We start from the raw sequence: 27,504 nt of genomic DNA, 5'->3' as shown, positions 1-27,504 counted from the left end.
CCATCTTAGACATGTCTTGCCTGAAAGCGGAGAGTCACACTGGAGCAGCTCTCCTGGCTGCTCTTAACAAACAGGTGGATCAGTGGCTGACCCCGCACCGGCTCTCCCTCTACACACAGAACTTTGCAGACAAAACGGATGCCAAAGCGGATTGCCTACTGCCTGCTCCTCCCCTCAGCGTCATCTTTGTGGACCTTTTAACCAACTGAAACACACATGAAGGAAGGACACATTTTTGACATCGGTGTACTGAAACATATGCTGCTAAAGCACAACATTTTGAAAAGCGGATCAGTTTTTAGAAAAACTGATCCATTTAAAACACATTCTGATCTGCAACCGGACAAGCGTGGACCAAGCCTTATATCCACCATCTATGTAAAGCGCAGAAACATACCGTCTCTAGGAGGCACCCTTCAAACCTGACATACTGAGTATGTCAGACTGACTGCGCAGTTTGCTCAGGAAGACTAGTCCAGGCCACCTGATTACAAGTGCAGAAGTTTCTGTGAGAATTAGAGGATTCACTTATTTGCAGTGATTGCAGTGATTAGGGCAGCACGGTGGCGTAGTGGTTAGCTCTCTCGCCTTGCAGCGCTGGGTCCCCGGTTCGAATCTCAGCCAGGGCACTATCTGCAAAGAGTTTGTATGTTCTCTCCGTGTCTGCGTGGGTTTCCTCCGGGCACTCCGGTTTCCTCCCACATTCCAAAAACATACGAATAAGTTAATTAGCTCCCCCTAAAAAAAAAAAAAAAAAATTGGCCCTAGACTACAGTACTTACACTACATAATATAGACATATGGCAATGGTAGGGATTAGATTGTGAGCTCCTGTGAGGGACAGTTAGTGACAAGATATATATATATACATATATATATATATATATATATATATATATATATATATACATACACTGTACAGCGCTGCGTAATATGTCGGCGCTATATAAATACATAATAATAATAATAATAATTACCTCTAGGTTATGCATCCAAAAATATTATAAGAGTACCCGAGGCAGAATTTAAAAAACAAAACAAAAAAAAACATACCCCAGAAGAAGGAAGCCTCTGGATCTTCCAGTATGGCTGCGCTTGTTCATGCAGAGGAGCGTGGCTACGATTTAAAAAGAGGACCCTGGGCAGCGGCAGTGGTCTCACGGAGGACACAGGAAGCCTTTGGAGGATCCAGAGGCTTTCGTCTTCTTAGGTAAGTATCTGTTTTTATTTTATTCCACCTCAGGATTTGCTTTAAAGGACATCCGAGGTGAAAATAAACTGATGAGAAACACACCTGTATCTATCCTCCTTCTCCTAAATATGACTTTTTTTTAGATATCCCACAGTTTTACTTTATATTTAAATCTAGTTTTTAAGTTTTTACTGTTTCATTGTCTCTGCTTAATGACACCTTCCTTGACGTATGCTAAATTATGAATTATGACCCTTTTTATCTCGTTTCTGTTCTCAGAAGCCATTTACTGACAGAAAAGTGTTTTATGGCTATAATGTCTTATCAGTGAGGGTTATGCTATAGTCTGACCCGGTCCTGACCCAGATTGAAACTGTCACTTGCATACCTGATGTTTAACTCTTTCAGGCAGAGAAAGAAAAAAAAGGAACACAGCCTAGTGATTTGTGTGCCAGGCACTGTACATACGTGTCTATCTCATCATGTCACCTCGGTTGTCCTTTAAGGGCCACTCCTTTTTGTCCACAACACTTTCATTTGCATTATTTGTCATATTCAGGTGAATTAAACATTTTTTTTTGTAAATCAAATAAATAATGATAGTTGCAAATTACTTTTGTCAGTTTTAAAGGACCACTATTTTAAAATGTAAACTAAATACATATAAAATATACATTTCTCCCAGAGTAGAATGCCCTACAAATGACTTTCTTCCTATGTTGCAGGCGCTTACACTAGGTAGTAAAACGCTGAGAGATCTAACAGATTTTGGACTAGTCCATTTCCTCAAAGGAGATTCTGTATTACTATTATTATTTACAAAAGCATTACCTGGAAAGGATCTATACAAAGATGTCATCCAGATGCCCTACTCTTTGGACACTATTTTGGCAGTTGGACTGGGCAAATGCAGTTCAGTAAGTGTTTTTGTAAATTAAGAAACAACTAAGAATCCCCCATGAGGAGATGAACTAGTCCAAAATCGGTCAGATCTGTCACTGCATACTGTACGTGACAGCAACATAGGACACTGTAATTTATAGTACACTTTATTCTAGAAGAAATGTACATTTATAGGTACTTGTATGTAGTTTAAATGTTATAATTTTTTTGTGATAGACGTTCTTTAAGTTATGTAAGTTAGTGTAAGGAGAAAGGGAGATCCCATCAAAGATTTGCTGGAGCGCCCCATGATTTGTAGTGGCTTCCCCTTTAAACAGCAGTGTTTTGCCATCATCTGTCCCCCAACACTGTAACTGCACCCTCTGTATGACAAACACACATGGCAGTTAGGCGGTAGCACAGTTTAGTATTCAAAGATCTTTCATAGTGAACTACAGAGGTGGAAACACCTGCTAAACCACAATGTGTTGTTTTAACGAAGTGTTTGCAGTTATGCTAATGTGAGCGTAGCCTAAACATACCATTTGTTCGAAAAATGTGGTCATGTGACCTGAAACAACCCCAATTAATTAGCAGGCTGTATGGGCAGGACGGATGTCTCAGCATCATCTTAATGGCAGGCAACAGACAAAAAGGATCACAGCCTGAAACTCTGACAGTCTGTGCTGCAAGAAATATCTTGGGAAGGTGCTTTTGACAACATAGTTTATAACTGTTTGTTTCATAGGAGTTCTGATGCCAGTACAAAATATACCTGGTCTCCCAGAATGCTCTGGGGAAGAATTCTGCATAGCTAATCAGCCTAGGCTATACATTACAGGGAGGGAAGGGCTACATACCAATATACAGCAATATATACAGTGGGTTGCAAAAGTATTTGCCCCCCCTTGAAGTTTTCCACATTTTGTCACATTACTGCCACAAACATGCATCAATTTTATTGGAATTCCACGTGAAAGACCAATACAAAGTGGTGTACATGTGAGAAGTGGATCGAAAATCATACAGAATTCCAAACATTTTTTACAAATAAATAACTGCAAAGTGGGGTGTGCGTAATTATTCGGCCCCCTGAGTCAATACTTTGTAGAACCACCTTTTGCTGCAATTACAGCTGCCAGTCTTTTAGGGTATGTCTCTACCAGCTTTGCACATCTAGAGACCGAAATCCTTGCCCATTCTTTTTTGCAAAACAGCTCCAGCTCAGTCAGATTAGATGGACAGCGTTTGTGAACAGCAGTTTTCAGATCTTGCCAACGATTCTCGATTGGATTTAGATCTGGACTTTGACTGGGCCATTCTAACACATAGATATGTTTTGTTTTAAACCATTCCATTGTTGCCCTGGCTTTATGTTTAGCGTTGTTGTCCTGCTGGAAGGTGAACCTCCACCCCAGTCTCAAGTCTTTTGCAGTCTCCAAGAGGTTTTCTTCCAAGATTGCCATGTATTTGGCTCCATCCATCTTCCCATCAACTCTGACCAGCTTCCCTGTCCCTGCTGAAGAGATGCACCCCCCGAGCATGATGCTGCCACCACCGTATTTGACAGTGGGGATAGTGTGTTCAGAGTGATGTGCAGTGTTAGCTTTCTGCCACACATAGCGTTTTGCATTTTGGCCAAAAAGTTCCATTTTGGTCTCATCTGACCAGAGCACCTTCTTCCACATGTTTGCTGTGTCCCCCACATGGCTTGTGGCAAACTGCAAACGGGACTTCTTATGCTTTCTGTTAACAATGCCTTTCTTCTTGCCACTCTTCCATAAAGGCCAACTTTGTACAGTGCATGACTAATAGTTTTCCTATGGACAGAGTCCCCCAGCTGAGCTGTAGATCTCTGTAGCTCGTCCAGAGTCACCATGGGCCTCTTGACTGCATTTCTGATCAGCGCTCTCCTTGTTCGGCCTGTGAGTTTAGGTGGATGGCCTTGTCTTGGTAGGTTTACAGTTGTGCCATACTCCTTCCATTTCTGAATGATCGCTTGAACAGTGCTCTGTGGGATGTTCAAGGCTTTGGAAATCTTTTTGTAGCCTAAGCCTGCTTTAAATTTCTCAATAACTTGATCCCTGACCTGTCTTGCGTGTTCTTTGGACTTCACGGTGTTGTTGCTCCCAATATTAACCTCTGAGGTCCTCACAGAGCAGCTGTATTTGTACTGACATTAGATTACACACAGATGCACTCTATTTAGCCATTAGCACTCATCAGGCAATGTCTATGGGCAACTGACTGCATTCAGATCAAAGGGGGCCGAATAATTATGCACACACCACTTTGCAGTTATTGATTTGTAAAAAATGTTTGGAATGATGTATGATTTTTGTTCCACTTCTCACATGTACACCACTTTGTATTGGTCTTTCATGTGAAATTCCAATAAAATTGATTCATGTTTGTGGCAGTAATATGACAAAATGTGGAAAACTTCAAGGGGGCCGAATACTTTTGCAACCCACTGTAGATGTAGTAAGTGCTTCTGATGCTGAAACCTGGAAAATGACAATAAAAGCTGGTGTCCTGAATAATTTACTACATTCTACTGTATGTCACTACAGTTACTTTTTAAAGTGGGACTATACTCCCAAAACTAAAATTTCAGCAACTAATCTAAGTTACTTGAGACAAAAACATTTGAAAGCATTCCCAAGTATTTCCAGTGTGTAAAATTGTTTATTTTCACTGCAGAGAGCAGTAGAAACTTGCTGATCTCTAATCATGGCAAAGGCAAAAACCTCCCTGTACTTGTGTCTTCACTCTGCCCCCTCCCACCCTCTGCTGAATAGACACAGCCGACTCACTTATGCTGAAAAGGAGGGGGCAGAGTGAAGACACAGGCACAGAGAGATTCTTGCATTTGCCAATGGCCATAGTTAAACTTCTACTGTTCTCTGCAGTGAAAGTAAACAATTTTACACACAGGGAATACTTGTGAACGCTTTCAAATGTTCTTTCATCTAACCAAAAGTAGTTACTGAAATGTACGTTTTGGGCAGGGATGCTGATTCAGATTACCCGGAATTGAAATTTTCATATTTCCGATCGGAAATCTGTATTTCCAATCGGAATTCAGAAAACAGAAATTGGATTTTTGCAACGTGGTAATTTTAGCCCAATCACAGAACTAGGAAGTATTGGACCAATCAGAGAATGCAGAATTTTTCCGCAAAAATTTTAGACCAAGACTCGGATACTACCAAGTATTCCCGAGTCCTGTGATTGGCCTCAAATTCCCGTGGTATTAAGATTAACCTAGTAAAATTCTGCATTCTCTGATTGGTCAAATACTTCCAAATCAACTCAGAAGTATTAAAGGATACCCGAAGTGACATGTGACATGATGAGATAGACGTGTATGTACAGTGCCAAGCACACAAATAACTATGCTGTGTTCCTTTTTTTCTTTCTCTGCCTGAAAGAGTTAAATATCAGGTATGTAAGTGTCTGACTCAGTCCTGACTCAAACAGGAAGTGACTACAGTGTGACCCTCACTGATAAGAAATTCCAACTATAAAACACTTTCCTAGCAGAAAATGGCTTCTGAGAGCAAGAAAGAGATAAAAAGGGTAATTTCTTATCAGCGAGGGTCACACTGTAGTCACTTCCTATCTGAGTCAGGACTGAGTCAGCCACTTACATACCTGATATTTAACTCTTTCAGGCAGAGAAAGAAAAAAAGAAACACAGCATAGTTATTTGTGTGCTAGCCACTGTACATACACGTCTATCTCATCATGTTACATGTCACTTCGGGTATTCTTTAAGCCAATCAGAGAATTGAAAAAAATGACAAAAAAAGGGCACCTCGGAAATCAGCATTGGCGGGAATCAGAATTTCCACGGAATCGAAAATCGGCATTTCCGACCATCCCTAGTTTTGGGAGAATAATCGCACTTTAAGGTATACACACATGCACATTTATGGGGCTCCATCCTTTGGGTGACTGTTTGGGACTAAGTGCCATACAGACATGTCACTAACACAGAGGCTAGCGACACATCTGTTGATGAAAGAGAGGCCCATGATTGAGCAGCTGTGAGACGGAGGGGTCAGGAGGAGAGCAATGCACTTGGCGTTAGCTCAGCCGCTGTACTCGCGCTAGATGCTTGGCATACACATCTAGTGTGTGTACGAGCTTTTAGGCTAGAATTCCTTTCTGAGTAGCAATACAGAAAGCAGCGTTTGCCCAGCTCAGCTGGCAGCGAAGCATTAGGGAAGTTGAGAGATGGGTTTGCGTGAAATACAGTAAAGTGCCCATGTAAGGCAGCTTTACATTTCTGGCAGGAGTGTTTGCCTTTAGATGTGAGGGATTTATATTAAGCTGACTCGTCACGTGTTTGTGAAGAGCGGGCGAGCCCTGTGTCCGGGTGTGAGCGCCAGGCTGGATGCCCGCCAGAGGTATGTGGATCTTGGATATTGTAGAGCTGCTTTTTCCGGCACGTCTAAAAAAAAATGGCAATCTGAGAGCTGAAGTCTGACCACCCAGAGAAAAGAAAAAAGAATCTTTCACACGTGCCCCAATCAGCGTCACCTCCATTCAATGTCATCCGTTTCCCCGACACGCCGATGAGAGCGGCGAATCCGCCCAGGTGATTCCTAACAAGGTGCCCCATAAAAATGATCGCATTTCTCTATGGGGCCCTGTGTGCGCACAGAATGCGGCCTTTCACTTCCCCCGTATTAATCGCGTGTTCCTCTAAACCACAAAGCTGGCAATCCCCCCGCAGGCCGCTCGGCCAGATCAGATGGAGCTAATCAGTGCCGCGATGAAACACGCCGGTCCCGCGCCACATCTTTCCAGCCGCCCTGTGTTGGCCATATGTAAACATATAGGGGATTTAAATCTACACAAGTACACACAAATATCTTTGTTTCCTGGATTACTGGCCCTGGCAGCGGAGCTGTAGCGGCATATTTCAGTTCCCCCGGGGTGTCCTGTAACCCCTCTGCTTCCTATAGCTGGCTGGCTGGTGCTGGCAGAGCAGGAGGGGAGGGAGGGACTCTTTAAGTTACTGCAGAACAATGAGCTGAATTCATAGAGCAAGCCATTGGATGGATGAAGCCATTTGTCGGGCTTCTCGTGTTCAGCTTTCTTTACTTTCTGAAGGGACGGCCGGCTCATGTTCTCTGCTGACCCCAGATTGCTGCTGTGAGCCTGTAACCTTAATACTGCTGCCTGTTGCATGCTGTTCTGTTACTGGCGATGAGGAACAGCCCAGCGTACCGTAATTCTGTGTAGCATGTAAATGCATAGGCATCTAGCATTGGGGCTGATTCACAGAGCTTTTCTGTTGAATGATCTCACCTTACTTATTAACCTGCAATTTATCCCTCCTTAAATGATTTGACTCATGATTTACCTCTCTTTATCGTATTTAAAATGGACCTGATCTCTTGAACAGGACACAACGAAAACAGAGAGACTTGCATCCTGTGTATATTTTAGATAGAACAGCCTGTCTAATTTCAATTCATCTGTACGTGTAATTTGATCTCTCAGCTGTGTCGGCACAGAAATTCGGTAGTCAACACACACAGCTAATCTGTAAACACTAAATGTTAAAGAGAACCCGAGGGGGTACGGTGGGGGGGAGGGGGGGGTTGGTGGGGGGTTGGAAGATAGGACACAGAGGCATGTTCTTTGCCTCATGACATGCCTCTGTCGCCACCACGCTGTTCTCTGCCCCCCCCCCCCACCTCGCCATAACCCCCCCGAAATTGGCAACAAGAATTGTCGGTAATCTCGAGGGGAAAGGAGGAGAGGGATTCCTTGCTGAAAATACCCACTGGGTGCATTCTTGCTGGCTTTCCACAGCTGCCATTGGGCAGCTGTTTCTCCCTGGCCACTCCCCCTGCGGCTCACCCGCCTCCCTGCAATCTGAGAGAACAGCTCGCTCTCCTTCCAGCGTCGTGACCCCAGCAGGTCACTAAAATGAAAGTACGGAGATGCAGGCCACAGGAGCGGCGGCGACCTGATCCGCCCAGTCCCCCAGATCAGGTAGTATAGTTTTTTTTAAAGAGACACTGAAGCGAAAAAGAAATGATGATATTATGATTTGTATGTGTAGCACAGCTAAGAAATAAAACATTAAGATCAGATACATCAGTGTGATTGTTTCCAGTACAGGAAGAGTTGAGAAATTCCAGTTGTTATCTCTATGCAAACAAGCCATTAAGCTCTCCGACTCAGCGGATCGCTGAAAACCAGTCTTATCACCCGAACGATAGTCTGTACAGCCGGATTTGACGTGCGAACGACGGAACTTTCAAACGACGGGTCGTTCGCAAAAATCCGACGTGTGTATGGGCCTTTAGTCGTGGAGAGGGCTGTTATCTGACCTTTATTATCTCAACTGTTCCTGGACTATTTACTTTTCCTCTGCTAGAGGAGAGGTCATTACTTCACAGACTGCTCTGAAAGACTCATTTTGAATGCTGAGTGTTGTGTAATGTGCACATATTATAGAATGATGCAATGTTAGAAAAAACACTATATACCTGAAAATAAAAGTATGAGAATATTTTCTTTGCTGCTAATCTTCTAGTAATTATTCATAGTACACAACCAATTCACTATATCATATTTTTTTTTTCGCTTCAGTGTCTCTTTAAATGTATGTCTCCACCTCAGGCTCTCTTGAACCCTTTTTCTGCTTCTATGAAAGTCCTGTTTTATGAATTGGTAGCCTCAGCCAAAGCAGGTGCCTCCCATGCTGCCAGGGCGGGGCGCCCTCTGTAATTTTTAGGGCTGCCACTGCCTCCCTGTCACTAAGATACAGCAGTGACAACAGAGTTCATTTCAGATGAGGAAGTGACATCATTGCTCATTTCCTTTATTTGAAGTGCAACGCATGGTTACTGTGAGCTGCTCTCCTCTCTTCCGACTGCCACTGATCTGCAGGTCTGTGAGTGTTGGCAATGGGGAGGCAGCAGGAAGCTACATACCTCCACTGACACCAATACCCATACAGGGTGGGGGGGGGGGGGACACCTTGGGTACCTATACCAGGGGTGGCTACCTATACTGGGGGGGTTTCAACTTTGGCTACCCTCCTGTACTAGAGGGATATCTATACCAGGGAAGAAGGGGGGGACCTTTGGCTACCTATTGTTACGGGAGAAGGGGCCTCTGACTAGGGTGGGGGTGGGTGGAGGTAAGGGCCACAAACGCTGTGCCGCTCAAGGCCACAAAAACCTTACCACGCCCCCTGTTCAAGGTCTATGGCTAAAAGTATTAGAGGCAGAGGATCAGCATGACAACCAGGCAATTTTCATTATCTAAAAGGAAATAAATATGACAGCCTTCTTATCCCTCTCACTTCATATGTCCTTTATTAGAACTGCCTACTATTGTATCGTCCATTACAGTACCCCCATTTTGGTGCTCCCCTCAGTGATGACGTGATCAGGCAGGCAGGGACAGACATAGCTGGAGGAAGTCCAGCCGCTGAGTTAGGACAGAAGCACAGCAACCGCTCGCTCTGTATGCCAAACTCTGCATGGAAAGGGAAGGAAGACAATGGACATTTTTCCGGATGTTGTATATTTTGTTGCAGACAGGGCTGGAAAGAGCCCGTTTTTTATAAAGCTCCATAAATTTTACTTACAGCGGGGAACATGTGGGAGAAGCAGGGATGAAGATATAAGGGACTGCATGTTTAACCACAGTATACTGAGCCTAGTTAAATGTTTTGTGGGTAATTTAAGAGTGTTGTGTGTATTTTTTATGTGTTGTTCTATAGGTAACTAATACAAAAAGTAATGCTTTTACTCAGTTCAGAGAAAGTTTCTGCTAATTGGCTTAGCACTTTTAACCTTATACCACACACTTAAAGCCTGAAGATTGCTTAAAAAATGTTTCACTTACCTCGGGCTTCTGCCAGCCCCCTGCAGCAGTCGTGTGCTTGCGCATAGCTGAAACGATCCTCTGGTCCCCCGCCACGGCTCACTTTCTCTTCCGTCGGTCGCCATCTACTGCACGACCTTGGCCCGCAGGCATCCTCGTTCGCGCTCCCATCGCCGGGAGTGTCTTGCACAGGTGCAGTAGAAATGTTCTTGAGCGCAAACGAGGATGCGTGCAGCCAGGGAAACTTAGGCGCAGTGGCCATCGACTTGTAAGTCGGTGGTAAGGAAACTAAGCCGTGGCGGGGGAACAGAGGATCGTTGAGGACCGGCATGGGACAGGACGGCTGCGGGGGGCTGGAAGAAGCCCAGGTAAGTGAATCTCTTTTTTTTTAAACTTATTTCAGGTTCGCTTTAAGTGTAAACCCCCTTTTCTAGCAACATAAACTTAGCCTGCTCTGAAACATGCATAACATTAACCAGCATTCTAACTCCGATTAAATCTTAATATCAGTGCAGTATGAATAATACTGCAGAGTATTAGGTTAAGGCCTCTTTCACAGTGGGATGTTGCGTTTGATGCGACGTTAAAGTCGCACAACGTGCCCATAACGCAGCGCATGTAGGTTATGAAACTGGACGTTATTTTGCACTGCGTTATGTGTCTCTTGGTGCGCCGTTTTCATAGCATACTGATGGAACGAAAACAGCGCATGCATTACATTTAAAAAAAACAACACATTACTGAGCATGTGCAACACACATAACGCAGCAAATTTATTGCTAAATGCACAGCATGCAGCACTTTCTAAATATTGCTACATGTTACGCACAACGCAACGTGTGCACTGTGAATGTCGCACAGACTTTGTATTGTTGTGCGTTAGTCTGCGTTATACATTTTTATAACGTGCGACTTTAACGTCCCACTGTGGAAGAGGCCTAAAAGTAATGTTAAATCATAACACTGGCACATATTGTACATACAGTGTACTGAGGCAGAAATGGATTAAGATGAAATGGGGCTCTAGGTACGATAGCAGTTTTTGCCCACCACTGAGGACACCTGTTTTTTATTTAGTAAGATTTGTGGGGATAGCATCGGCCAGGCCCCTAGACTCTCTCCAGGCCCTAGGCAACTGCCTAGAATTGCCATGTGGATGATCCAGCTCTGTACTGAGCAGAACAAATTTGGTGGTACAGCACCACACAAGAAAGAAGACCACCCAATTGCCTCAGAAATAACTTGAAACTGACATAGTTGGCATCCATCTTTGTATATCCCATACAAAAACCTGTATTTCACCATTTAGCAGCCAAATACAAGTAAAACTTTATTTGGCTGCATGGCTAAATTTTTCCTGCAGCTGGAGAAGTTTGCTTTCCCCAGCCTGGTAGGGTCGGCAGGGTATGCCGGGTCGGCGGCAGGGAGCTTTCATAGTTACCTGTCTGGACCTTCACCTTAGCTTGTACCTGTTTGGCAGTTGTTCCTGGCGTTTTGTCTAACATAGAAACAGATGATGCAGGCTCAACCAATCAGATTCAAAATTCTTCTTTATCTCGACATATAATAAAGGTTACATCAAGATTCCATAGCCAAGGAAAAGACAGAGCACGTTGTTTTCGGGTGGCCTCCTCCCTCACTATCCAACTATTTTCAAGCTGGATTCTAACATCCAAACAATTGACTGCAGTTTCAGAAAATCCCATAGAAGTGGGTAAATAGTTTGAATTTAATAATATCGCTCCTCAGATGAAAAGCATATTGGATGGATAGGCTAGGATCATTGAAACCAACCAGATTGAATGACAAGTTTACTTTGCTTTCTTTAACACTTATTGCCCTTGCGAAGGGAAGATACAGTACATCTATTAGAATACTATTGATGCTCTATAGATCTAAGGGTTAATGCCTAAATATGTGCCCCACCCTTGACAGTCAAGTGATCAATGGGGGTGTGGTATTTGTTAGTAATGATATATATATATTTGACAAGAGACAAGACAAGACAAACAACATTTATATTGCGCTTTTCTCCTGGCGGACTCAAAGCGCCAGAGCTGCAGCCACTAGGGCGCGCTCTATAGGCAGTAGCAGTGTTAGGAAGACTTGCCTAAGGTCTCCTACTGAATAGGTGCTGGCTTACTGAACAGGCAGAGCCGAGATTCGAACCCTGGTCTCCTGTGTCAGAGGCAGAGCCCTTAACCATTACACCTTCCAGCCACTGGATGATTTGTATGAGATCATTTGGTGTCCAGGCATCTGAGGAAGGGAGGGTCACATCAAAATGATTTTCTCTGTCTTGTCCGTGGCTATAATACGGTGATGTATCCTTTATTATATGTCGGAGTATAGAAGAATGTTGAATCTTATTTGTTAAGCACACATTATCTGTTCCTATATAGCTTGAACTAAGGATGACTGTGATGGTGAGCCTCGTTGTTGTGATGTGGCGAGCTCATTCAATTATATACATAGGACATCAAGCAGTGACCCACGGACTACTCTGTATTTCTTGGCTTCTTGTCTACAATTCATACCATCCTTCTGCTCATTCACTTACTGAATTCCCAATGTGACACTGGAGGTTGTGCAGGCCATTCTCTCTCCCATTTACTAACAGGAAATCTGCAAAATATGGTCAACTTACTGCTTAGAGACTGGAAACCTGACCATATGTATCTGAATTCATCTAACTTTGTAAACTGACCCCAATTTGTAAGTAAAGGGAAAACCGGTGGTATCCAACCTAGTTTCATGTAAAGGTTTTGCACAATACTGCTGGTGGTGTTTGGAGTGGCAAACCACCTAATGGCTTCTTCTGTCTCTAGGTGACCTCAGTTGTGACATCTCTATGCCTCTGATTTCCCAGAAGCACGCAGGCATCGTGCTTGTGCAGACGTTATGGTGGCATTGGTGCCTGCTTGGTTTGTATGGTGCTACTGATGTTCGTGCACCTCAGAGACATCCTCCTGGTTCCAGCTCTTCTAATGAGTTCTTGTCCTTCTCTATGACAGATTTCATCCTGCCTCTTCCAGGTGTCTACCAGTCCTCAGCCAAACATCAGAAGAACTCAGCTGGGGGTCGAATGGAAGGCATTATCTCTCCCCCTTCTCCACCTCTAATGGGCTTCTTAGCAGTCATCCATGTGACGCTCTTATCCGGAGGGAAGGCTCCACACTAGTGGAGAGAGGAAAAGGTCGCTTTTAACTGATCCCGAAAAGAATTTCTCCAGAAATGTCTTCAACACGGTCCTACCCTCAGCAGGAGGACAGCATGGAAACTGATGAATATGACAAGAGTGGTTCATTCATTCTAGGCCTCTGCCGGTGAATTTGGAACACATGGAAAAAATAGCAGTGAACATTCACAAGGGGACACATGTTAGCCCAAATATCAGACTGTCCACAGCGCCATTAATCATGATAGCAGGGGAATGGGCACCTGACAATATTGCAGCTATTCATCATGCTATTCTGTATGCCCCTCTAAATTACATATAATATGATGGCCTGAATGAGCTTTGTTATCTGCCTGTGATTTATGTCCTCATTTCCGACCAGTCTTGTCTATTACCTTCAAAATGTTGTCCTTGTCAGGCTCGCATAAATCACCACTCGTACTCTGAGCTTTCACAACGCTAAGGGCAGGGGGAGGTATTCAAAGGTAAACTGCTGCAGTCACACAGGTCCTGGTTTCAGAAGGAACAGAGCTTCAGGCATAAGATTTGTCCAGGGAACTGGTTTGGGGTTCTTGCTCAAGCTTTTAATTCATGTATTTTTTCTAACCTACATGTTACAAGTGTATGTTGAATCACAGAAAAAAGCACTTAGAGCTCTTTCACATTAGTCATTGCATGCACGAACCCAATTTTGTGCACACATTATGACCTACAACGTGACGTCAGGAAGTTGCGTTGCAACGCTGATCAGCGACGTTCATTCTAATTCACCCGATGGGAAAACGCTTGCAGTGGATGATTAAAAGCTCCCCGATGCATTACAACATAACGCTCTGGAACGCTTTGTCTAATGTGAAAGGCAACAGACTTTGCTTACCACATCCTAGGAGCGATCCGTCAAAACGCACGGATCAGCTCCTAGTGTGCAAGAGCTCTTAAAAATAAGCGCCTCAGACATACCAAACTAAATTATTCCTTTGTGGTGTAAGGTCACTTAAAGAGGAACTTTAGCGAAAAGGGGGAAAAAATAAATCAATATATTGCAAAGTGAGAAGTTAAAAAATAGAAGACAGATCAAGATATGATTGCTATTCGCCATGTAATTTATTCATATTGATTGAACCACAATCAGCCTACATGTAATCATCTTTACTACTGGCAGACATGAAAGAAAAAAACACACAGCACTAACTGCCATTATCTATAACCATACCACCTAACAATGTGATAAGCTTAAAAATTTTTTTAAATAGATATACATATGCACACAGGGAGAAACTGGTTGCTTGGCAGTTGGAAACAGCTGTCATTTCCCACAATGCAACAAGGCTCACCGACAGGAAACTGTCAGGACCAAGGTCCTGAAACATTGTAGGAGGGGTTTCAACATAATATCAGCCATACAGAGCCTCCTGATGATCTATTCAAGAATAGGTAAAGATTTCTCATGGTCCCTGGTTACAGTTCCTCTTTAAGGTGCCCATACATTACTTGATGATTCCCTTCAATTCCCAGCAGATTTAATCACTCTGATCGAATCTGCTAGAAATCAATGCCAAAATGCGCTGGACCCATAAATAATTCAATTGATTTCAGAAGAATATTGATTAAATGGGTGGAACGGATGGGAGGAAAATCTTGGTTGATTGGCGGTGGGTCTGGAGCAGCAGTAGATCGATGGCCCATCTACAGCGTTACATTGCATTGAGCAGTACAACTCTGTAGTTTGATAGATATTCAATAGATTTCATGCTGAAATATCTAGTGTGTGTGAAGGGAATAGGTCCAGCTCTGATCAGATTCCAATCAATGAGAGAGATCTATCTTTTGGCCACATCAGGTGGCCATCTGCCAGTGTATGCCCACCATTAATCACAGATGTGTTTGTAGAAGCCTTAGTAATTCTTGACCCCTTTGCAGGCATATTAACCTGTTTATATAATGAAACTATTATTCTGTTATCTTGATATAAAATGCTTCAATGATTTGCTATAAAAAAACCTGGGCTTTAACCATTTAATTTCAATCAAATTAGCACGGTGGCGTAGTGGTTCGTGCTCTTGCCCTGCAGCGCTGGGTCCCCGGTTCGAAACGCAGCCAGGTCAACATCTGCAAGGAGTTTGTATGTTCTCCCTGTGTCTTTGTGGGTTTCCTCCGGGCATTCCAGGTTCCTCCCACATCCCAAAAACATACAGATAAGTTAACTGGTTTCCCCCTAAATTGGCCCTAGACTATGATACATATACTACACATACGTAGACATATGACTATGGAAGGGACTAGATTGTGAGCCCCTCTGAGGGACAGTTCGTGACAAGACAATATACTCTGTACAACGCTGCGTAATATATCGGCACTATATAAATACTTAAAATAAATAAATCAAATTAGCAATGTAAAGTTGCTTGGGGAAAGCAGAATTTTTTTATCAGGCGCACATGAAGAATGGCAGAAGGGGATCAACTGCTGTATAGTTTTGTTTTATATTGATTTGGCAATGTCACTCCTCCCCCCCCCTCTCTTCGCCACACTCTTTTGGGGGTCCTGGTCACATGGGGCCAGACCTCTTCTAATGCCAGAAACATCTTGCATCTTAATTATCGCCATAAATACTACAACCAGACTTATCAGAAAGAGTTACAAATACTGCAAAAGCTATTTATCAAAAATACATATTCCAAATCTTAGTAGAGATGCTACATTTTCACTGCCTGAGACAATCGTTCATGATGGTATGGGTGAAAATCTACTGTCAGCACAAGCATTCCCCAACGTCGCTGATGACAGCATTCATGATCTGTACTTGGACTTACGGTAATCACGTTGCTTGAAAGTAGCCAAACAGCTGATTTTGCACTCCCTGCAACTGAGGGAGTGCAGTGATTGGTCCCAATGATGAAGCTTCATCCCGCCCTTGAGACCATCGGGCAGCTGTTAGCGAGGGGGAGCAAGGAGTAGTGAAGCTTGTGATTGGTGGTTGGGGCCAGCACCCCCTGCCCGATTGGTGCATGTATCCGCAGCGGCTTCCTAATTATGGGAGCTGCGGCTGCTTGTATGTATGGACACAGGAGGACAAAGCCACCCTTCCAGTAACCCATGGGTGCAGGCTGAGACTCTGCTGTCACCAGGGTTAATGCGCAGTGGAAGCGTTAAGGTCACATACATTACCTCTCCAGGTGGCGCACTGTGCATCTTCCTTCCTCCAGGCGTCCTCCCGTTTCCATGGCTACCCTGCAGCGGCACTGCTATCTTCATGACACACAGGCACTGTACGTCACTGCATGCATAGAGCATTCCGGTTCTTCTCCCGGCCTTCTCGTTCCCCCACAGGCTTCTAAGTTTAAATCTTCTGACACGAGAGACTTTGGCAGTCTTCAGAATCACTTGGCCTTCCAAAGATGGGGGGCTCTGTACTGCGCACGCGCAAGTGCACGAGAGAGTGCCCGATAGCTTACGAAGACTGCAAAAAACAGCCCAGCCCGGAAGAGAGCAGTCTACGACCCACTGATTGTAGACTGCTAACGTGGGAGCCTGCAGGGGAATGCAGGGACTGGGAGGAGAACAGGAAGGCTCTATAGGACCCAGAGCCTTCTCTCTTCTTAGGCAAGTATCTGTTTTCTTTTTATTTTAAATTTCCCTTCAGTCTCTTTTTAACCACTCTTACTGACAAAAAAAACATCTTTTTAAGTAGATGGCAAAAACGTTTTTTTCTTCCATATGAAGATCATGTCCTTTGTACAAGCCAAGGGACAAAAATCGCATCTGCCTATCTTTTGTAATACTCTCTGATGTTTTCATACATCTTAAACAGGTCACCTCTCAGTCGTCTTTTTTCCAAGCGAAATAAGCCCAGTTTGTCCAACCTTTCTTGGTGAGACTTTCCATCCCTGATTAATTTAGTTGCCCATCTTTGTTCCTGTTCTAGCATGTCAATGTCCTTCCTATATTGTGGTGCCCACAACTGTATCCCATACTCCAAATGTTGCCTCACTAGTTATTTATAAAAAGGAAGTATTATACCAGCATCTCCGGATTTTATTTCCCACAATTATATTTGCTTTAGCTGCAGCTGCTTGGCATTTTATACAGTTGCTTACCTTATCAACCAGTATTTTATTTAGAGGATTTACACTAATCTTGGCTCAAAGCAAACCTGAAATGAAAATAAACTTGAGATGATTGGTTGTACGGTGTAATACTAATAGATAGTAAATATAACTTAAAGGGGAACTGAAGACAGAGGTATATGGAGGCTGTCCTGTTTATTTCCTTTTAATCAATACCAGTTGCCTGGCAGCCCTGCTGATACTCTGCCTCTAATACTATTAGCCATAGCCCTTGAACAAGCATACAGCAGATCAGTTGTTTCAGTGGTTCAGACTTTAAAGTCAGATCTGAAAAGACTAGCTGCATGCTTGTTTCTGGTTTTATTCAGATATTACTGCAGAGAAATAGACCAGCAGGGCTGCCAGGCAACTGGTATTGATTAAAAGGAAATAAACATGGCAGCCTCCATATACCTCTCTCTTCAGTTCCCCTTTAAGTGCCATACAACAGAGTCTAATTTTTTTTGCAGTTGCATTTGTAAGACTGCAATCTAACCAGCAGCGTGACAGTCTGTTTTGCAACTGAATAAAGACTATTTTCACATCAAACAGAAGTAATGCTTCTTTGAACTTTTCAGCACTAATGCCTTATCAACATTGTTTTCTTAGCCAGATGAAAGTGTTTTGCCTTCTCTTAAGTTTTCAGGACATCAGATTAAATATGACTGTTAGACTTCATTTGCCTAGATAACAGCTCTAGTTTAACGCATGCAGTCCAGGAGAACAGTAAGGGAAATCAGACAAATTCATAGTAGGACTAGTACTATATATGTCCATGATTATTGTCAGTTCAGGTGTCAGTAAGTTGCTCTGCCTAAGGCAGCAGAATGACTAGAAATAGCTGTGGGCGATGCATACTTACACTATTTAATCTATTTATTTAGCCGTATACCTGGAGTTCAGCTTCGAAGCCATCATTCGCCTTTACTTTTACAATCGTGTTTCACTTCTATAGTGTTACTCTCGTCTAATGATGTGGTTCCTAAAGCAATTGTGTAGCGAGAAAAGAGAGAATAATGTAACTCGGAGCTGTTGCTAACAAGTCATTTGCAGTGACCTGGAATGTAATTTAAGTGGTAACACATCTCCTGCAGCTCTAGACCATCACTGGTCATTACTGTCCAGCAGGCCGCCCATCCAAGCACAAGGCCTGGAGCGTCAGGCGTCTGCATGAATAGGAAATACGGCTCATTAAGAACTCAGCAACAAGTGAGGAGAGATGTCTATCGGAAGCTGGAAATGTTTCGCCAGCTTGCAGCTCTCGAGGGTCCGGTCATTTTTAATTGGCTGAGTCTAATTCAATTCATTAGGTCAGCAGTTAGCAGAAGAGAGCAACAATGATGCTGAATACTCTGGGGGGCTCCTAGTGATGGGATCACGCAGACTGCAAAAAGTCCTCCCATGTACAGTATATCTCCTAGAGCAGACTGTGAGCTCATCTCTGGCTGCAGTTACTGTCTCTAGCTACTGATGTCTCTGCTCATCCCTCTGATGTCTACATTTACCCCTCAGATGTTTATGATCACTCCTCTAATGTCTGTGCTCTCCCCCCTCATGTCTATGTCCACTCCTCTGATCTCTATTCCCATCCTTAACGTCTCTGTAATTAATTCCCCGGACACTTCATTTTTCTCACCGTAAACCATTCCTGCCCCTTCCTGATTCATAGCGGAGAGGAATCCCTCATTGCATACAGGATGGTACGAGGATGGAGCCTCGTATGTAGCCAGCCTGGGAAAAGAGAGCCTACATCCCATGCCGGAAACTGGTTACTAGTCCATTATCACGGGCCGTATATCCACAGCGTGACTGAATGTCTCTGGCTGGGTTTCTATTGCTGTTATAAAGATTTGTCTACTCTATACAATCATCTTCATTGTCCCTGTACCACGTAAAGTTATGGACGCACTCACTTGGCTAAAACAATCGCTTCTTCAGGAGATCTACACTATATACAGGTCACTGATTTCTCAGTTGGAATCACCGAAACAATGTACACATACCAAATAGTTCTTTCCAACCATTTTTTGTTCCATGAATCCCCCACATTGGGGAGGTAGGTACTACAGGAGAACACTATAGGGATGGAAGCAATACCGGAGGTCCCAATGTTTGATGTTGGGTGGGGTGGAAAGAGCACTGTAAGGAGAGTAATATAGGTCTTCAGAGCGGCATTATGAGGAGAAAAGTACTACATGAGAGCACTGTGGGAAGGAGAGAGGGGAGAACTTTAGGAGGAATACAATGATACAATGAGTAGGAGAACTATGGGGAAAGAAGCACTACAACGGAGCACTGAGAGTGCCACTGCAAGGGAGCACTGTGATGAGAAGAGTACTACTAGAGTAAGAATGAGAGGGGCACACCAAGCGGAACTGAGGGAGGACAGTAAGAAGAGAGCACTAAATAGATAGGGGGGGGGGGGGGGGGGAACGGAGCCTGACTTACACTAAAGGGAACTCTGGGGGTGGGGGTGTTGGCGAATTGGTCTTAAGCTTTGTACACACACTAGATGGTTCTCAGCCATGCTGGGTGGTCAGCCCAGCCTCTGCCAAGAACCTAGCCTGTGTATGGTGGCTCCAAAACCTCTTGATGCATCAACAAGTAAACCGCCTGGGGCATTGATTCAGCCAAGTGACCTCTGACCTAAATACACAGGTGAATCCATTTATGAGAAAGAGTATTTAAGGGGGTCAATTGTAAGTTTCCCTCCTCTTTTAATTCTCTCTGAAGAGTAGAAACATGGAGGTCTCAAAACAACTCTAAAATGACAAAGACAAAGATTGTTCACCATCATGGTTTAGAGAAAGGATACAGAAAGATGTCTCAGATTTCAGGTGTCTGTTTCAACAGTTAGGAACATATTGAGGAAATTGAAGACCACAGGCTCAGTTCAAGTTAACACTCAAAGTGGTAGACGAAGAAAAATCTCAGATAAACAGAAGCGGCGAATGGTTAGAACAGTCAGAGTCAACCCACAGACCAGCATCAAAGACCTACAACATCATCTTGCTGCAGATGGAGTCACTGTTCATCGTTCAACCATTCGGCGCACTTTACACAAGGAGTTGCTGACTGTATGCGAGAGTGATGCAGAGGAAGCCTTTTCTCCGCCCACATCACAAACAGAGCCACTTGAGGTATGTTGAAGCACATTTGGACAAGCTGTGGACTGATGAAACTAAAATTGAGTTATTTGGGCATAACAAGGGGCGTTATGCATGGAGGAAAAACAACACATCATTCCAAGAAAAACACCTGCTACATCCGTACAGTAAAATATGGTGGTGGTTCCATCATGCTGTGGGTCTCTGTGGCCAGTGCAGGGACTGGGAATCTTGTCAAAGTTGAGGGATGCATGGATTCTACTCAGAATTAGCAGATTGTGGAGACCAATGTCCAGGAATCAGTGACAAAGCTGAAGCTGGGCCGGGGCTGAATCTTTCAACCTGAATGAACTAGAGATGTTTTGTAAAAAGGAATGGTCCAAAATACCTTCAACCAGAATCCGGACTCTCATTGGAACCTGCAGGAATCGTTAAGAGGCTGTAATTTCTGCAAAAGGAGAATCTACTAAATATTGATTTCATTTATTTTTTAGTGGTGCCCACATTTATGCACCTGCCTAATTTTGTTTAAACAATTATTGCACACTTTCTGTAAATCCGTTAAACTTAATTTTACTTCTCAAAAATCACTGTGTGTGTCTCCTATAAGGACCTATATGATATATTTAACTGACAGTTTTTATTGTAACAACCAACAATTTATACAGGAAATTCATGACTGTTAGCAAGGTTGCCCAAACTTTCGCATCTGTGTGTGTGTGTGTGTGTATAGATAGATAGATAGATAGATAGATAGATAGATAGAGAGATGTGTGTGTAGTAGTGCATGGTAAATTTAGGGGGAAGCCAATTAACTTATCTGTATGTTTTTGGGATGTGGGGGAAAGCTAGAGTGCCCAGAGAAAACCCACACAGGCACGGTGAGAACATACAAACTCCATGCTGATGTTGCCCTGGCTGGAATTCGAACAGAGGATCCAGCGCTGCAAGGTAAGAGCGCTAACCACTTTGCCACCGTGCTGCCCTGATTAGATTGTGAGCTCCTTTGAGACACAGTAAGAGACATAAATGATTAGGTGCACTGTGTGAAGCACTGTGGAAAGCATCAGCGTCATATAAGTACACAATAGCAGTAATATGTCTTATGTGTGCGACCAATGGGGTGTAAGGAGTAGAATCCTAGCCGTGGTATAGTCTGTACTGCCAGTGACCCTGACTGACTCCTGTCACTAACACTCAGCCCTTCCATGGGTACGGGAGCCCCTTCTACACACTCTGAGCAGCAGCTGAAGGGTTAAGTAACTGCTGTGCTACTAAAAGTGTCATTAATGCCCGGCTGTGTTTTTGGGGCTTCTCATCTGTATGGGACAAGTTTTGTGGGAAAGCAGTGGATATAAAACATCTATTCAGGCCTGGAAAGCCATCCCCACTCATCACCATTATACCACAGCATGGGGGATTAGCGGCGGCCAATGAGATCATACCGCCCTTTCTTACCGGGGGCTCGTGGGAGCACAACTTTGTAACCCCCCCACTATTATCTACCAGCTATTCATACAGGTTCCTGCCTCTGTCAGCCCCTCCTCCTCCGAGAGCTGAGGGGGGCTACTATATTCCTGGTGACCCGACAAACATGTATTGATGTTGATGAAAGAAGTCACTTGTAGTGTTGGCTGCCTGGTAATTGAGAAACAGAACAGTTTCTTCTGAATGCTACAAACCGTCCGGGGTCTGCACTTCAAGGGATGTGCCAGGAGGGGGATGAATGGGGAAACCCCTCATTACACAACAGGCTGAGCAGTTACTGTGGGGTGAATCCAGGGCTTCCACTATGCCACCGCTACTATTGCCGACACCCATCAGTTACTGTGGCTGTACACTATGCAACACTCCACAGATCAGTAGCTGGATGATAGGTATTTCTTCAGGAGAAAATCAATAGTTTAACATCTTGTACCACTCTGTGTTCAGCAGATTATTGCACAAATCAATTCAAGATATTGATTGAACCTCTACTGACGCTAGCTTTGTACCGCTTAATAGAGTATAAAGACATGTTCATTTCTTGCTGTTCCTGTTCACACTCAATCGATAAAAAGTACAGACTTTCCTGATCAATATTGATTAATATTCAGTCGAGAATGCCTTTGATATTGATAGATTTTTGTTTGATTTGATGTTCTTCTTATTAATGATTTATAAAGCGCTAACATATTATGTAACGCTGTAAAAAGTAAGAAACAAAACCTGAGTACATCATAATACAAAGGTAAATACACAATATAGACACTGGTACATAATACAGAATTGGTTGACATAGTAATTAAAGTGACAAATGTAACATGATGAACAAAATATATGGCAAATTCTGGGATGCAAAGGGATGAGAGAGCTCTGCCGCTGTGAGCTTACAATCTAAAGGATTAAAAGGAAGGTACAAGAGGTGGGGTATTTAAATGCATGTTTAATCTGTTAGCGTATCAGGTACACACACACACACATATATATACACACACACACACAGACAGACACACACAGACACACACACACACACACACACACACACACATACACACACACACACACAGGTACAAACACATACACACACACACAACACACACACACACAACACACACACACACACAGGTACAAACACACACATGCACACACATATTCTATACACGCACACACACACACACACACACACACACACACACACACACACACACAAACTTCCACATGCACACACAGACACACATACACTATGCACACACACACACATACACATACACTATGCACACACATACATACACACACACACACACACACACACACACACACACACACACACACACACACACACACATATTCTATGCACGCACACACACACACACACAAACTTCCACATGCACACACAGACACACATACCCTATGCACACACACACACATACACATACACTATGCACACACATACACTATGCACACACATACACACACACACACACACACACACCTTGACACACACCTTCAATGTAAAAAAAAAAAGAGAAAAAGAAAAAGAATTTCAAAAGATTTGAAAATTGCCATTTTTTTGCTGCAGAATAACCTCTTCTGATTTTCTAATGCTTATTTGACTTGTTTGAACTTTTTCTTATTAGTATTTAAAGAGACACTGAAGCGAAAAAAACAAACTATGATATTATGATTTGTATGTGTAGTACAGCTAAGAAAAAAAACATTAAGATCAGATACATCAGTGTAATTGTTTCCAGTGCAGGAAGAGTTGAGAAACTCCAGTTGTTATCTCTATGCAAAAAAGCTATTAAGCTTTCCGACTAACTTAGTCGTGGAGAGGGCTGTTATCTGACTTTTATTATCTCAACTGTAAGTGAACTGTTTACTTTTTCTCTGCCAGAGGAGAGTTCATTACGTCACAGACTGCTCTGAAAGAATCATTTTGAATGCTGAGTGTTGTGTAATCTGCACATATTAGAGAATGATGCAATGTTAGAAAAAACACTATATACCTGAAAATAAAAGTATGAGAATATTTTCTTTGCTGCTAATCTTCTAGAAATTATTCATAGTACACAACCAATTCATTATATCATATATTTTTTTTCACTTCAGTGTCTCTTTAACATGATTTAGGAGTTGTACTTTATTTTTAATTACAGGAGATTATTTCTTCTCGTTTCTCAGTTATACATCTTTCTCCACTGCCATCTCTCTGCTTATACGGCTGACTGCCTGTCTCATCCTTTTGTCTGCACAGTATAATGTATGCAGTGAAATATCCCCCGCACTGTCTTTAGGTTTAAGATAGTGTGTACCAATGTCCCTTCAAGTCATCGGCCGCCACACCAGACATGGAATGTTTGCACCCGATGCCTTTTGTTCCAGCAACGTGGTGCTGCTTGTGGGTTCTCCTCTCTGCTCTTTTCATAGAGCAGAACAGTGTCACAGCAATAGGAGATGCATAGGTTGCAACTGCATCGGGGCCCCTGGACCAGAGGGGCCATCCTTCATCCACTGTATTAGATTTTCACTGGCGCTATGCTTGTAATGGTCATCTCAATATGTTCTGTATAGAGTGCTTGGGGGCCCCCCTGTAAAACTCGCACTGGGCCCAGAGCTCCTTAGCTACGCAACTGAGGCAGAATATGCTGCTTAATGCAAAAGAGGGATGAATGGTACAAAGCCAAACTTGCTGCTTGTCTGGGAGCTAAACAGCCAAAAAACATTTTGAGCACCAGCATTTGCAAGCAGGTAGTATTTTACCCTTTTATTAAGATTTAGTATATATGTTACGGCCAGAACCCGAAGTTTGGCCACTTCTAGTTCTGGCCGGCCACTTCGGGTTCTGGCCGGCCAATTTGCGAAGTGGCCGCTGCGCTGCGGCCAATGTTAGAAATGGATTGTTTACTCTGATATTAATGTATCTTCTGGCCGCAGCGCAGCGGCCAAACGTATTAATTTGTTGCAATTAAGCCGGCGGCAATGTAACAATTCAAGCCGCCGGCTTTTTATCTGCCTCTCTCTCTCTCCTCTTATGGCCAGCCGGCGGGGGACACGCGAGTCCCCCAGAGTCGTTCGTCGCAGCAGGGGCAGCAGAGCGGGGAGGCTGCAGACATTGCTTCTGCCAGCACCCGCTCTGCAAGAACGGCAGGCTTCCCTGCCGCGACGAACGACTCCGGGGGGACACTCGTGTCCCCGCCCGGCTGCCCATAGGAGAGCGAGAGAGGCGGGGGGGAGGAGAGAGAGGGGGGGGGGGGAGAAGGAGAGAGAGGCAGATAAAAAGCCGGCGGCTTGAATTGTTACATTGCCGCCGGCTTAATTGCAACAAATTAATACGTTTGGCTGCTGCGCTGCGGCCAGAAGATACATTAATATCAGAGTAAACAATCCATTTCTAACATTGGCCGCAGCGCAGCGGCCACTTCGCAAATTGGCCGGCCAGAACCCGAAGTGGCCGGCCAGAACTAGAAGTGGCCAAACTTCGGGTTCTGGCCGTAACATATATAACATCTTTTGAAGCACTTTATAAAGTACATAGTCATATCCCTAACTGTCCATCAGATGTGTTCACAGTCTAATCCCTACTATAGTCATATGTCCAGTAGGTAAAAATCTACATTGTGGAATAAATCAGAGATGATTTATTTTCCATGAAAAGTACGGTATGTCTCATTTAAACCCCTGTACTGAGTCACAGGCATATCACAGCAGGTTCCTGCGGGTTCAGGGACAGAGAGCTGTCTCATCACCCGTCAGGGACACATCTGCCTGTCTGTGGGTGCTGCTAGATATGTCAGCAATCAGAGGAATGAGCTGGCAGTTGTGGCTGATACTTGATCCGGTTAATGTGGATGCTAATAAATCCATACAGAGCCCTGTAATCAGGACATAACAATATGCCTGTGAGATCACACAGAACGGAGGTGGGGGTGTTACACAAGAGGAGGGACTGGCGGGCAGGCTAAAATGATGCCATATGTCCCCTTGGGCAACTGTTTAATTGAAATACTTCCGCTGCTTTTATGGCACTGTAAAAAAAAAAGTTTAACCTTTCCACTGCCAAAGAAACACAAGAAGACATAACATGTTAACATTCGCTGGAAATAAATGCTGCATGTTTGCAGAAATGCACCAACATTCACCAGTATCAGGGTGTCCAAATTACAGTCCTGCTATTGGCTTACTTTGTCCAAAACCTGGCAGAAGGTTTCACTAAGGGCCTGTTTCCACTACACGCAGATTGGATGCAGAAAAACTGACTCCAATGAATGCCTATGGGCCTGTTTCCACTAAACGCGATTTTTCTGATACAGATTTTCCCATAGGCATTTATTGGAGTCAGTTTTTCTGCATCCATTCTGCATACAATCTGCGTGTAGTGGAGACAGGCCCTTAGGGCCCTTTTCCACTAGCAATCGCTAGCGTTCACGCTGAACGCTAGCGATTGCTGAATCGCAATTACCGGCGATTCCCCGACGTTCGCGGCCGCGATTTTGCTATGCTATGCACTGCATAGCAAAATCGCGGCAATAATCGCTCCGCCGCGCGATCGCGATCCGGTCAAAAACGAATCGCGGTAGTGGAAATGACCTACCGCGATTCCTATGCTAAAAGCAAACTGTAGCGATTTGACAAATCACTAGCGGTTTTGCGATTAAGCAATCGCAAACGCTGTAGTGGAAAAGGGCCCTTAGGGTCTTTTTACACTATGTCAGTAGTAACTGAAAGGACAACTGATGTGCAGTCCAGTGTCCATGTTTCTCTATGGCCTCTTTCACACTAGGGGCTTGATTCACTAAACCGTGATAATTGATATCACGGTTGCGCTAGCGTTTTGCGCTTGTTCTAACGCGCGTAACGTTATATATATATATATATATATATATATACACACAGTACAGACCAAAGGTTTGGACACACATTCTCATTGAAAGAGTTCTCTTTATTTTCATGACTATGAACAATGTAAAGTCACACTGAAGGCATCCAAACTATGAAATAACACATGTGGAAGTATAGTACATAACCAACAAGTGTGAAACAACTGAAAATATGTCATATTCTAGGTTCTTCAAAGTAGCCACCTTTTGCTTTGATTACTGCTTTGAAAACTCTTTGAATAAGAAGGTGTGTCCAAACTTTTGGTCTGTACTGTATATCTAGCTTATCCCTAACATGTGGCCGCAGATTACATGGACATTACATTGACTATGGTAGAAATTAGATTGTGACCTTCTCTGAGGCACAGTTAGTGACAAGACTGTATACTCTGACGCGATACGGAAGATCCCGGTGCTATGTAAATACTAAATAATAACATAGCACCCAACTGTCCCTCTTTTGGAAGGACAGTCCCTCTTTGGGAGCCCTGTCCCTCTGTCCCTCTTTCCTCCTCATTTGTCCCTCTTTCAGGACTTTGCCCTGTTTCTATGTAAATATATATATTTCTCTAAAATGTTAATATGAAGGACAATGAACCAGGAGATAAAGGACCAGTGTGGTTTAAATTATAAAACAACATATTTTTCTTATGAAATCTTTATGGTAGGGGAGTGATGGGGGCGTGTCTAGGGGTGTGGCAGGGGCATGGCTTAAGTGTCCCTCTTTCTTATCTCAAAATGTTGGGAGGTATGTAATAATAACATTTTGGGTCTTAGCCAGTTGTATTTTCTTACTTATTGAATATTTATTGCCTTG

General features: G+C 43.6%; 2 long non-coding RNA genes across 3 annotated transcripts in view; one reads left to right on the top strand and one right to left on the bottom strand.

Annotated features, from left to right (window-relative positions):
- Window positions 1-27,504, bottom strand: part of LOC137532459 (uncharacterized) — a 310,063-nt gene that overhangs the window by 100,545 nt on the left and 182,014 nt on the right. The gene's annotated exons all lie outside the window — the stretch shown is intronic.
- LOC137531620 (uncharacterized) lies at window positions 8,009-15,567 on the top strand. The gene is made up of 3 exons (XR_011023684.1): window positions 8,009-8,089; window positions 12,766-12,861; window positions 12,952-15,567. It is a non-coding gene; the product is annotated as an uncharacterized lncRNA (long non-coding RNA).

The sequence above is a fragment of the Hyperolius riggenbachi genome, chromosome 9, assembly GCF_040937935.1.
Source record: "Hyperolius riggenbachi isolate aHypRig1 chromosome 9, aHypRig1.pri, whole genome shotgun sequence".
In the NCBI taxonomy this organism is placed as follows: domain Eukaryota; kingdom Metazoa; phylum Chordata; class Amphibia; order Anura; family Hyperoliidae; genus Hyperolius; species Hyperolius riggenbachi.
Note: the sequence above shows the minus strand (reverse complement) of the source record. Positions and strands in the feature narration are given on the sequence as shown.